The following is a 13,017-nucleotide window of genomic DNA, read 5'->3' as shown; positions in this document are numbered from 1 at the left end:
TTGACTTCATCTTTCCCAATTTTGATGCCTTTGATTTCCTTTTGTTGTCTGATTGCTGATGCTAGAACTTCCAGCACTATGTTAAACAGCAGCGGTGAGAGTGGGCATCCTTGTCGTGTTCCTGATCTCAGGGAAAAAGCTCTCAGTTTTTCCCCGTTGAGGATGATGTTAGCTGTGGGCTTTTCATAAATGGCTTTTATGATCTTTAAGTATGTTCCTTCTATCCCGACTCTCTCAAGGTTTTTTATTAAGAAAGGGTGCTGGATTTTGTCGAAGGCCTTTTCTGCATCGATTGACAGGATCATATGGTTCTTCTCTTTTTTTTTTTTTTTGTTAATGTGATGTATCACGTTGATTGATTTGCGAATGTTGAACCAGCCCTGCATCCCAGGAATGAATCCCACTTGATCATGGTGAATAATTCTTTTTATATGCCGTTGAATTCGATTTGCTAGTACCTTATTGAGAATTTTGCATCCATATTCATCAGGCATATTGGCCTGTAGTTCTCTTTTTTTACTGGGTCTCTGTCTGGTTTAGGAATCAAGGTAATACTGGCTTCATAGAATGAGTCTGGAAGTTTTCCTTCCCTTTCTATTTCTTGGAATAGCTTGAGAAGGATAGGTATTATCTCTGCTTTAAACGTCTGGTAGAACTCCCCTGGGAAGCCATCTGGTCCTGGACTCTTATTTGTTGGGAGATTTTTGATAAACGATTCAATTTCTTCACTGGTTATGGGTCTGTTCAAGCTTTCTATTTCCTCCTGATTGAGTTTTGGAAGAGTGTGGGTGTTTAGGAATTTGTCCATTTCTTCCAGGTTGTCCAATTTGTTGGCATATAATTTTTCATAGTATTCCCTGATAATTGTTTGTATCTCTGAGGGATTGGTTGTAATAGTTCCATTTTCATTCATGATTTTATCTATTTGGGTCATCTCCCTTTTCTTTTTGAGAAGCCTGGCTAGAGGTTTGTCAATTTTGTTTATTTTTTCAAAAAACCAACTCTTGGTTTCGTTGATCTGCTCTACAGTTTTTTTAGATTCTATCTTGTTTATTTCTGCTCTGATCTTTATTATTTCTCTTCTTCTGCTGGGCTTAGGCTGCCTTTGCTGTTCTGCTTCTAGTTCCTTTAGGTGTGCTGTTAGATTTTGTATTTGGGATTTTTCTTGTTTCTTGAGATAGGCCTGGATTGCAATGTATTTTCCTCTCAGGACTGCCTTTGCTGCATCCCAAAGCGTTTGGATTGTTGTATTTTCATTTTCGTTCGTTTCCATATATTTTTTAATTTCTTCTCTAATTGTCTGGTTGACCCACTCATTCGTTAGTAGGGTGTTCTTTAACCTCCATGCTTTTGGAAGTTTTCCAGACTTTTTTCTGTGGTTGATTTCAAGCTTCATAGCATTGTGGTCTGAAAGTAAGCATGGTATAATTTCAATTCTTGTAAACTTATGAAGGGCTGTTTTGTGACCCAGTATATGATCTATCTTGGAGAATGTTCCATGTGCACTCGAGAAGAAAGTATATTCTGTTGCTTTGGGATGCAGAGTTCTAAATATATCTGTCAAGTCCATCTGATCCAATGTCTCATTCAGGGCCCTTGTTTCTTTATTGACCATGTGTTTAGATGATCTATCCATTTCTGTAAGTGGTGTATTAGAGTCCCCTGCAATTACCACATTCTTATCAATAAGGTTGCTTATGTTTATGAGTAATTGTTTTATATATTTGGGGGCTCCGGTATTCGGTGCATAGACATTTATAATTGTTAGCTCTTCCTGATGGATAGACCCTGTAACTATTATATAACGTCCTTCTTCATCTCTTGTTACAGCCTTTAATTTAAAGTCTAGTTTGTCTGATATAAGTATGGCTACTCCAGCTTTCTTTTGGCTTCCAGTCGCATGATAAATAGTTCTCCATCCCCTCACTCTCAATCTAAAGGTGTCCTCAGGTCTGAAATGAGTCTCTTGTAGACAGCAAATAGATGGGTCTTGTTTTTTTATCCATTCTGATACCCTATGTCTTTTGGTTGGCGCATTTAATCCATTTACATTCAGTGTTATTATAGAAAGATACGGGTTTAGAGTCATTGTGATGTCTGTATGTTTTATGCTTATAGTGATGTCTCTGGGACTTTGTCTCACAGGGTTCCCCTTAGGATCTCTTGTAGGGCTGGTTTAGTGGTGACAAATTCCTTCAGTTTTTGTTTGTTTGGGAAGACCTTTATCTCTCCTTCTATTCTAAGTGACAGACTTGCTGGATAAAGGATTCTCGGCTGCATATTTTTTCTGTCTAGCACCCTGAAAATCTCGTGCCAATTCTTTCTGGCCTGCCAAGTTTCAAAAGAGAGATAAGTCACGAGTCTTATAGGTCTCTCTTTATATGTGAGGGCACGTTTACCCCTTGCTGCTTTCAGAATTTTCTCTTTATCCTTGTATTTTGCCAGTTTCACTATGATATGTCGTGCAGAAGATCGATTCAAGTTACGTCTGAAGGGAGTTCTCTGTGCCTCTTGGATTTCAATGCCTTTTTCCTTCCCCAGTTCAGGGAAGTTCTCAGCTATGATTTCTTCAAGTACCCCTTCAGCACCTTTCCCTCTCTCTTCCTCCTCTGGGATACCAATTATGCGTATATTATTTCTTTTTAGTGTATCACTTAATTCTCTAATTTTCCCCTCATACTCCTGGATTTTTTTTATCTCTCTTTTTCTCAGCTTCCTCTTTTTCCATAACTTTATCTTCTAGTTCACCTATTCTCTCCTCTGCCTCTTCAAGCCGAGCTGTGGTGGTTTCCATTTTGTTATGCATTTCGTTTAAAGCGTTTTTCAGCTCCTCGTGACTGTTCCTTAGTCCCTTGATCTCTGTAGCAAGAGATTCTCTGCTGTCCTGTATACTGTTTTCAAGCCCAGCGATTAATTTTATGACTATTATTCTAAATTCACTTTCTGTTATGTTATTTAAGTCCTTTTTGATCAGCTCATTAGCTGTTGTTATTTCCTGGAGATTCTTCTGAGGGGAATTCTTCCGCTTGGTCATTTTGGACAGTCCCTGGCGTGGTGAGGACCTGCAGGGCACTTCCCCTGTGCTGTGGTGTATAACTGGAGTTGGTGGGTGGGGCCGCAGTCAGACCTGATGTTTGCCCCCAGCCCACCGCTGGGGCCACAGTCAGACTGGTGTGTGCCTTCTCTTCCCCTCTCTAGGGGCAGGATTCACTGTGGGGTGGTGTGGCTCGTCTGGGCTACTTGCACCCTGCCAGGCTTGTGATGCTGGGATCTGGCGTATTAGCTGGGGTGGGTAGGCAAGGTGCTCGGGGGCAGGAGGGGCAGGCTTAGATCTCTTCTCCTTAGGTGATCCACTTCAGGAGGGGCCCTGTGGCAGCGGGAGGGAGTCAGATCCGCTGCCGGAGGTTTGGCTCCGCCGAAGCGCAGAGTTGGGTGTTTGCGCAGAGCGAGCAAGTTCCCTGGCAGGAACCAGTTCCCTTTGGGATTTCGGCTGGGGGACTGGCGGGGGAGATGGCGCTGGCGAGCGCCTTTGTTCCCCACCAAACTGAGCTCTGTTGTCAGGGGGCTCAGCAGCTCTCCCTCCCTTTGTCCTCCAGCCTTCCCGCTTTCTGAGCAGAGCTGTTAACTTATGACCTCCCAGACGCTAAGTCGAGCTTGTTGTGGGAACACAGTCCGTCAGGCCCCTCCGCTTTTGCAAGCCAGACTCAGGGGCTCTGCTTGGCCGGCGAGCCGCCCCTCCGCCCTGGCTCCCTCCCGCCAGTCCGTGGAGCGCGCACCGCCTCGCCGCCCTTCCTACCCTCTTCTGTTGGCCTCTCGTCTGCGTTTGGCTCCGGCGACTCCGTTCTGCTAATCCTCTGGCGGTTTTCTGGGTTATTTAGGCAGGTGTAGATGGAATCTAAGTGATCAGCAGGACGTGCGGGTGAGCCCAGCGTCCTCCTAAGCCGCCATCTTGCCGCAACTCAATAAATGATATTTTGACTTCACATACTAAGATGAAATTATTGATCCACTGGAGTAGCAATGGTGAAGATAATAGAATTCAAGGTAAGAGAGGCCTAACTTCAAATATGATGGCTGTGGTGGGGCTTTGGGTAAATTGCTTAAACTTGAATCGTATTTCTCTTATTCGTAAAGTATAAATAATATCTACCTATGATCTCATTGTAAGAATGAAGTAGTATCTGTGCTGTTCACTAGTACATTATAAGAGCTGACTAAATGCTAACCAGTAGAAGCAGTGGTGTATTGTAATAAGATTCACAATGTATTACATTTAAGTAATAGAAATAAATGTACATTACATTAGCTTTCAAAATATGTCACATTCCCCTTTCTGAGACACTTATATGAACTTCAAAATCTGTTTTCTGGGACACTGTCAAGAGTTTGGGATATATTCTCTACGCAACCCCACTAGCAAAAGTTTTTTCAATTAATGAATTGTTAAGGATCTTGAGAATTCCATGTGAGACAAAAAGAACACTTCCCAATCCTTTAAAGTGGTACATATTTGCAAGTTATAATCTCTTTTTTTAATGTTTACTTATTTTGTGAGAGAGAGAGGAAGTAGGGGAGGGGCAGAGAGAGAGGGAGACACAGAATCTGAAGCAGGCCCCAGGCTCTAAGCTGTCAGCACAGAGCCGGAAGCAGGGCTCGAATTCACAAACCATGAGATCATGACCTGAGCCGAAGTTGGATGCTCAACTGACTGAGCTACCCAGGCACCCACCCCCCCCTTTTTAATGTTTATTTATTTTGAGAGAGAGAGAGCGAGCAGAAAGTTAGAATCTCTTAATTCACTGCATTAACACTCCAGCTCTAATTACACCACTGACCCTTTAATTGTGTGTGGCCTTATAATGAAAATACGTACTTCTACCAGTGTGTGTGTAGTTGTGGTATCTCCAATAATGTTTCTGTACTTTGGCTTTGGTACCCATGTGTACTATTTTGCAGGTTCCCCAATGGTGCTATACCAAACTAAGCAGATAATTTTGGATACTATTTTTGCCTTACAAATTGTTTTGAGGGACTGTGCAAATTAGCGTCACTTGCAAACTTTTATATTTCCACAGAAATTAATAACACTTGAAAATATTGGTTCTCATTGAATCCAGTATCACCTGCCCATTTCATTGCTTCTTAATGAATGCTTCAAAACTCCATGCCATTAATAAAATAATAAAGCCACCCTTAAGTACCTGGTTTTCAGTTCAGGAATTGCTGCTGTACTGCCCAGCTCTTCCAATATCTTTTTTTTTTTTTTTCTGGACTTTAAAACTTCTTAACAGTTCTCTTTGCTGCCAACCAACCTCTACATTTGTATCAAGATTATGTTTTGTGCAGCTTCTATTCCTTAATCTTGAATTTGGTCACTCAAATTTTGGACCTGCTGTTTGACTTGTTCTTGCTTCAACTTCCTACTTAAATCGGAGCACTTGGTCACTTAAATTTACATTTCCCAGGAATGTTCCCCAGATAATCTCCCAGCACCCTATAAAGAATAGGATTATATTCTTAATATTTGTTCTAATAATTAATATATACAGATTTAAAATAGTCATACAGAATTTTGTGAATAAAAGTATGTAAAATAAACTTTAACAATAAAAATATACCTAGGTGTTTTTCCAAGTAAAATTTACAAGAACTTAGTTTTATTAAAATCTCTAAGAAATCTGTATTTTAACCATAAAGGTGAATACTTTATAGGACATTGTTAATATATTATGGAAATTACTTGAATATTAATAAGACTACCTCAAGGCTCAACCGACCATGGCGGAGGCATAGGCAGCACCGGTATAGGTGCTGTGACCGCGGCTGGCTGGGGTCTCCTCAAGGGGAACCTTAGAGCTGACCCCCAGGGAAAGGACCCCAGAAGAAGGCTTGAGGGGAAAAGTGAGGCGCTCCTGGTAACCCACCTTTTCCCTGTCACATGATTCCACTGGACTGGAAGAGGAAACCCAAGGCTGTCATGATGCCCTGACAGGAATCTTCAAAAATCCATCTCAACTATTTGGGGTGCTACCCAAACCTGTGATCTATCACTTCCCCTGGGAAGTCAGTACTGGCCAACTTCCCGACCTGGGATACTGAGAACATTCAGCAGGTTGTGCCTCTATGACATGACTCAATCCCAAGTGATCCTAAACGTTCAACACGGATCTACTAGATCCTAGTCTGTACCAAGTTGGTGGAGCCGTCCAAGCCCGGGTGGAGTCCCTGTACCTTGTCTTGGGAAGCTCCAGCACCAGAAGGATGGAGGCTCCGTGGTGAAAGCCTGGGTGCTGACTTGTGTGAAGGAATGAATCTACCCTCCTTAGAACAAGCTTTCCTGGAGCAGAGGAGGTACCAGCAAGAAAGGAACACAGTAGGAAATGACAATTAATGGCAACATTCTCCCCAACCTGCTCCTGAGGTCAAGCCCACTGGAGATGCCAGAGAAAATGCAAAGATGATGAAGGACCTTCCCCTGAGACAGCCTTTGTACGGAGGCGGAAAGACGAGGAGGGTTTGCTAATTTGGATTGTCCCAGACACATCCCCACCCCCCCACCCCAATGCCTACCTAGAAGGAGGCTGAGCTGTGGAGCACTGGGGACTGAGCCTCGAGTGGGAATATGGAGAGCTCTGGAAGGTCCTCAATAATAAAAGCCCCCATGGGGGAGAACTTGAAAAAAAATTAAAAATAAAGACCACCTCAAATTATGAAAATTTAAAGACCTGCTTATATTAGATTAAAAAATGTCAAATTATTTGGAAGAACAAAACATACATCAAATTTAGAAATGCTTATCAGCAGTAAGTTTATCACATTTAACACAACTCTTTAAGGACTAGTCAAATGCAAAGTAATTTACAACAGAAAGGGTAATCACAGAGTAGAAACCTTTAAACAAAAAAATATGTAATCTTTTCTTTTTAATATTCTTTTCCAATAAAATTGCAAGTCCAATCAATATTTGTTACATTTGTCCACATTTTTATAAACATCCTTGAAAGGCTAGTTTAATAGATAAAATAACTTCACAAAACACATTATGGAATTAGATTACATGATGAACTTGGAAAACTGGCAAAAAATACAGAGGGCTGAGCCATTTTTCATGCTTGTGTGGTTTACAAAGTAATCCACTTTTCTAATTTTATTTCCTGTGATGACTTTTAATAATATCCACAAAAGCTTAGCCACTCTGCAGTCACTATAAAATGTGGATCTTAACATGCCAATATAGATGATTTATTCACTTCATACAATTAGGGGATGGATCAGAAGCAGCTGTAATTTGGAATTACTAAAATGATTCAATAGGTTTTTCTTTTATTTTCCAAGCACTAAGCATAGCTATTGCTCTTATTACGGTTTTATGCATCTCTATCAATGTCGCTACAATTATGGTCTTTCTTGCACCTATAACTAGAAAACTATTCTAGTTTTCTCTTTTGCAAAATTTTAAGCTGAGCTCCTTAGCATTTGATATATCTGGTAAAAGTTTAGAGGTTCTTATATTTAGCCATATCCCATGTTAACTAAATGCACATTTTAATAATACTGTACATTCATATAATGTGATCATCTTTCAAAATGCTTTTACAATGCCATGTAACTTCCTTCATATCAACTCTGTAACATTGGTTTGAATGGATTATACTATTACCATTTTATAGATAAAAGTGTTACAGAAAACTGTAGAAATAGAATAGTATCCATTTTGTGTGTACTTTAAAACAAAAGTGAGGGGCGCCTGGGTGGCGCAGTCGGTTAGGCGTCCGACTTCAGCCAGGTCACGATCTTGCGGTCCGTGAGTTCGAGCCCCACGTCAGGCTCTGGGCTGAGGGCTCAGAGCCTGGAGCCTGTTTCCGATTCTGTGTCTCCCTCTCTCTCTGCCCCTCCCCCGTTCATGCTCTGTCTCTCTCTGTCCCAAAAATAAATAAACGTTGAAAAAAAAATTTAAAAAAAACAAAAAAACAAAAGTGAGAAGGTTATAACGGAATTCTAAAAGATAGGATTTTTAAATGTTTTTAATATGTTTTTAAACATATTTTAAGCAATTGATATTAATTCATAAGGACCCCAGTCTCTTATTTAATAATTCTCAAGTGTTCAGGACACATAAATGAATAGGTACTAAATAAAAAATTGAATTTTCTTTTTTAATCAATATTTAAAATGTTAATTTTAATTATTTAATATACAGTTCAATATTGGTTTCAGGAGTAGAATGCAGTCATTCATCACTTATACAACACATAGTGCTCAATGCAATAAGTGCCCTCCTTAAAACTCATCACCCATCTAACCTATCTCCCACTCACCTCCCTCCATCAACCCTCAGTTTGTTCTCTGTTGTTAAGACTCTCTTCTGGCTTGTTCCCCTCTCTTTTATTTTCCCCCCCTTCCCATATGTTTATCTGTTTTATATCTTAAATTCCACATAGGAGCGAACTCACATGTAATTTATCTTTCTCTGACTTATTTCGTTTAGCATAATACATCCACATTGTTGCAAATGGCAAGATTTCATTATTTTTGATAGCTGAATAATATTCCATTGCATATATATACCACCTTTTCTTTATACATTCATCAGTTGATGGACATTTGGTCTCTCTTCATAGTTTGGCTATTGTTGATAATCCTGCTATTAACATTGGGGTGGATGCACCCTTTGAATCTGTATTTTTGTATCCTTTGGGTATATACCTAAGGGTGCAATTGCTGGATTATAGAGTAGTTCTATTTTTAGTTTCTTGAAAACCTCCATAGTGTTCTCCGGAGTGGCAGCACCAGTTTGCAGTCCACCAACAGTGTAAGGGGGTTCCCCTTTCTCTGCATCCTGGAAAACACCTGTCGTTTCTTGTGTTGTTAATTTTAGCTATTCTGACAGGTGTGAGGTGACATCTCATCATGGTTTGGATTTGTATTTTCCTGATGATGAGTGATGTTGAGCATATTTTCATATATCTATTAGCCATCTGGATGTCTTCGTTTGAAAAGTGTCTATTTATGTCTTCTGCCCATTCCTTAACTGGATTATTTGCTTTTTGGGTGTTGAGTTTGAGAAATTCTTTATAGATTTTGAATGCTGAGCCTTTATCAGATATGTCATTCACAAATATCTTCTCCCATTCTGTAGGCTGCATTTTAATTCTGTTGGTTTTTCATTCACTGTGCAGAAGTTTTTATCTTGATAAAGTCCCAATTTTCCATAAGCATATGTTATTTGGAATATTTTAATCATGAAAGATGCCTAATTTCACAAAAAATCATATTTTTAATGTTTATTTACTTTTGAAAGAGAGAGAGAGAGAGAGAGAGAGCGTGAGTGGGGGAGGGACAGAAAGAGATGGAGACACAGAATCTGAAGCAGACTCCAGGCTCTGAGCTGTCAGCACAGAGCACAACACAGGGCTCACACTCACGAACTGCGAGATCATGACCTGAGCCAAAGTTGGACACTTAATTGACTGAGCCACCCAGGCGCCCACAAAACATATTTCTTATTATAAGCTGACATCATATTTTTTATTATAAGATGCTATAATAAATTATAAGATCTTAATAAGATGTAAATGAACATGTTACATGAACAATAATTTCCCTTTGTCTCTTAAAATAAATGTGGTTTCATGATATCACTGTGCATAGATATCAACTGTACATGATATCAACTGTACATAGAATCTCAAATATTTTATTTTATTTTTTTTTCAACGTTTATTTATTTTTGGGACAGAGAGAGACAGAGCATGAACAGGGGAGGGGCAGAGAGAGAGGGAGACACAGAATCGGAAACAGGCTCCAGGCTCTGAGCCATCAGCCCAGAGCCCGACGCGGGGCTCGAACTCCCGGACCGCGAGATCGTGACCTGGCTGAAGTCAGACGCTTAACCGACTGCACCACCCAGGCGCCCCATAGAATCTCAAATATTTTAAAAAGCATGACTTGTTATACTGGTTTCTCAAATAAGATATATTAGCTATTTATTTACATTTACAATATATTTGTATATTTATTTTTATGCAGATATAATTTACATAATGAAAAAATCACTTTTTAAAGTGATTCAGAAGTTTTTAGAAAATCCAAAATTGTGCAACCATCGCTATCTAATTCTAGAACCCTAATGAGAAACCCTCTGTCCACTGCCAATTTCCTATTCCCATCTTTCTCCAACCCCTGATACTAACTAATCTACTTTCTATGTTTATGGATTTGCCTTTTCTAGATATTTGTTATGAATTGAATCATATAAATAGCTGTTTTTATGCGTGTCTGGATTCTTCACTTAGCATGACTTCAAAGATTATACCATGTTGTTGCATGTACTAGAATTTCGTTCCTTTTTAAGGTTGAATAACATTCCATTGTATGTTTATGTCACATTTTCTTAATCCATTTATCTGTTGATGGGCATTTGAGTTGTTTTAGAACTTTTTGCTATTATAAATAATCCTGCTATAAATATTTCTGTAAGTTTTTGTGTGAATATATGTTTTTAATTTTCTTTTTATGTGAGTATAGTTCACACATAATGTTACATAAGTTTCAGGTTTACAAGATAGTAATTCAACTTCCCTGTACATTATGCTATGCTCACCACAAGTGTAGCTATTATCTGTCACCATACAACACTATTACAATATCATTGATTATATTCCCCATGCTGTGCCTTTTATTCCTATAACTTATTCATTCCATAATTGGAGATCTGTATCTATAACTCTTTTTTACCCATTTTTCCCATTCCCCCATCCCCTCCTCTCTGGTAATGATCAATTTATTCTCTGTATTTATAGATCTGAATCTGTCTTTTATTTCTTTTCATATTCATTTATTTTTTTTAGATTCTACATCTGAGTGAACTCACATGGTATTTGAGTTTTATAATCTGACTTATTTCACTTAGCATAATGTCCTCTAGGTCCATCTATGTTGCATCAAATGGCACAATATCATTCTTTTTAATTTTTTAATATGAAATTTATTGTCAAATTGGTTCCGTAATACCCAGTGAAAACGTATAGTATCTGTTTTTCTCTGTATGACTTATTTCACTTAGCATAACACTCTCCAGTTCCATCCATGTTGCTACAAATGGCCATATTTCATTCTTTCTCATTGCCACGTAGTATTCCATTGTGTATATAAACCACGATTTCTTTATCCATTCAACAGTTGAGGGACACTTAGGCTCTTTACACAATATGGCCGTTGTTGAAAGTGCTGCTATAAACATTGGGGTACAAGTGTCCCTAAGCATCAGCACTGCACAAATGCCCAACACTGTACTTCTGTGGATCCATCCCTCTGATGGGCCTGCCTCCTTCCCAGTGCTGCAGGGCCCCTACTGCAGGAAATCTCATCCTTTTTTAAAGCTGTGTAATATTTCATTTCATATACATATTCCACACACACACACACACACACACACACACATACACATATATGCCACATCTTCCTTATCCATTTGTCTATCAGTTGACACTTAGGTTGCATTCATATCTTGGATCTTATAAATAATACTGCAATAAACATAAGCATGCATATATCTTTTCAAATTAATATTTTTGTTTTCTTTGGGTAAATACTTAGTAGTGGAATTATTGTATCATATGGTATTTCTGTTTAGTTTTTTAAGGAACCTAAATATTGTTGTCCACAGTGGCTGCACCAATTTATATTTGCACCAATAGTGCAAGAATTTTTTTTTTTGACATCCTTACCAACACATTTCCTTTCATTTTGATTTTAGCCATTAGACAAATGTAAGGTGATAACACAATGTGGTTTTGATTTGCATTTCCTGATGATTAGTGATGTTGAGCATCTTCTCATGTGCCTGTTGGCCATCTGTATGTCATCTTTGAATAAAAAAATGTTTATTTAGGTCCACTGCCCATTTTTAATTGAATTATTTGTCTTTTTGACTTTGAGTTGTATAATTTCTTTATATATTTTGGATATTAACCCATTATCAGATATATCATTTGCAAATATTTTTTCCCATTTTGTATGTTGACTTTTTGTTTTCTTGATGGTTTCCTTCACGGGAAAAGGTTTTTTATTTTGATGTAGGCCCAATAGCTTATTTTTGCTTTTGTTTCCCTTCCCTTAGGAGACATATCTAGAAAATTGTTGCTACAGTTGATGTCAGAAAAACTACTGCCTGTGTTCTGTTCCAGGATTTTTATGCTTTCAGGTCTCACATTTAGGTCCTTAATAGCATGCATGTTTTTAATTCCTTGGGTACATAACTATAGGTGTAATTGCTGGGTCATATGATGATACTATGTTTAAGCTATTAAGGAACTGCTAGACTATGTTCCAAAGAAGCTGAAATATTTTACATTCCCACCTATAATATGTGAGGGTTCAAATTTTCTATATCTATGACAACACTTGATAATGTCCATTCTTTTTAGTACCAGTAGTGACTGTGAATCATATTTATTTGTGATTTGGATTTGCATTTCCCTAATAACTAAAAATATTGATCATTCTTTTATGTGTTTATTATCTATTTCTATATCTCCTTTGGAGAAATGTTTATTCCTATTTTTTGCCTGTTTTGAAACTGGGTTTATTTTTTATTATTGCGTTCTAAGAGTTACTTATTCTAGATACTAAATTCTTAAGATATGTAATTTGCAAATATTTTCTCTCACTCTGTGGGTTCTCTTTTCACTTCCTTACTAGCTTCTTTTGTTTTTTGATTTTTGTGTTTTTTTTTGTTTTTTTTTTGTTTTTTTTGGTTTTTTTTTGGTTTTTTTTATGGCCGTTTTATTTTTTATTTTTTTTTATTTTTTTTTTATGAAATTTATTGACAAATTGGTTTCCATACAACACCCAGTGCTCATCCCAAAAGGTGCCCTCCTCAATACCCATCACCTACCCTCTCCTCCCTCCCACCCCCCATCAACCCTCAGTTTGTTCTCAGTTTTTAAGTCTCTTATGCTTTGGCTCTCTCCCACTCTAACCTCCTTTTTTTTTTTTTTCCTTCCCCTCCCCCAT

At 38.3% G+C, this 13,017-nt stretch overlaps 1 pseudogene; it reads left to right on the top strand.

Moving 5' to 3' along the window:
- The first annotated feature begins 3,992 nt into the window (after positions 1-3,992).
- Positions 3,993-6,391, top strand: LOC125156999 (CST complex subunit TEN1-like; annotated as a pseudogene).
- The last annotated feature ends 6,626 nt before the right edge of the window (positions 6,392-13,017 follow it).

The sequence above is a fragment of the Prionailurus viverrinus genome, chromosome X, assembly GCF_022837055.1.
Source record: "Prionailurus viverrinus isolate Anna chromosome X, UM_Priviv_1.0, whole genome shotgun sequence".
Taxonomy (NCBI): domain Eukaryota; kingdom Metazoa; phylum Chordata; class Mammalia; order Carnivora; family Felidae; genus Prionailurus; species Prionailurus viverrinus.
This window is presented reverse-complemented; position numbering and strand designations above follow the sequence as displayed.